Source organism: Carlito syrichta, unplaced genomic scaffold, assembly GCF_000164805.1.
Source record: "Carlito syrichta isolate Samal-C Ts95f unplaced genomic scaffold, Tarsius_syrichta-2.0.1 Scaffold288011, whole genome shotgun sequence".
Lineage (NCBI taxonomy): Eukaryota > Metazoa > Chordata > Mammalia > Primates > Tarsiidae > Carlito > Carlito syrichta.
The window spans coordinates 325,715-326,807 of record NW_007232107.1 but is presented as its reverse complement, the minus strand read 5'-3'; positions in this window follow the sequence as shown (position 1 = coordinate 326,807).

Sequence of the window (1,093 nt, the reverse complement as noted above, 5' to 3'; positions counted from 1 at the left end):
TTTGACTATAAGAAGCCAAAAAACAGTTAAGTAAGAAAGAAAGTGGAAATACCCGAGGATTTTATCTTTTGAATTAAAAACATTTAACTCATCTTACTCTTATGCTACCCCTCTCCCTACATGCATTTTCCAAACCAATGGAAAGTGGGCACACTTATACACACCTGCATACACACAAACACAACACTGCCTTGTCCCAACAGTTCCACAGTTCTAATTAAAAGCTGTATTTTGTTAAGCAAATTAGGAGTTACAATAAAGTGGAAGGAACATGTGAAATGAATAATTAACATTGTATAGACTTCAGCATCATAATTAAGATTAAATGCTGCATATATTCAAACTAGATTAGCACAGCCATTGAAAGCAGCAATGTGCTCAGTGGGAGAGTATGCTTTTGCTAAATAATGTTTTATGGAGAATATTCTAAAAACATTAAGCATAAGGTTGTCATATATAAAATGATTAAAGTTTTATACAAAAGAAGCTGTAATTCCGGTAAATGAAGTAATTTCATTTTCCTGCTGTTTTCACCTTTAGGAACATACTGTAAATGGAAGGGAACTCCATGTGATATCGTATTAAATAGAGTATGAATCCCCTTGTTTGAAGTTAATGAACCCTTGCTACATAAATTTGGAGTAACGGACAGTTCCAGGCACTTAGCTTCACCAATATCTTGTATAGCTCTTGAAAAAGTTCATTTATTTAATTTCTTATTTATTGTATCCCCTATTTTTGCTAACAAATTGTTCATTACTGAAAATAAACATTGAACTTTTCTCTAGGTAAGTTCTTTCTTGTAATTTTGCCATAATTTGTGAAAACTTTTAGAGTTGGCAATAGATATTCGTATATTTTCATAACACACACATTTCATTCATGCTGACAGCTAGTAACTTTTATGCTGAGATTATACTTGATTCTGAACATTTACTGTCCTTCCCTGCTTTTCCCAGAAATTGACAAGTTAGAGTTTTAAAGTGAAACCAAAGCAAAATGTGATTTTTACCCTAGTTAAAGGTATTGACTGGAATTTTTTCCTGACCAATTTCTCCACTTTTTGCTATTGCCCTGGAATTGTTAAAAATAA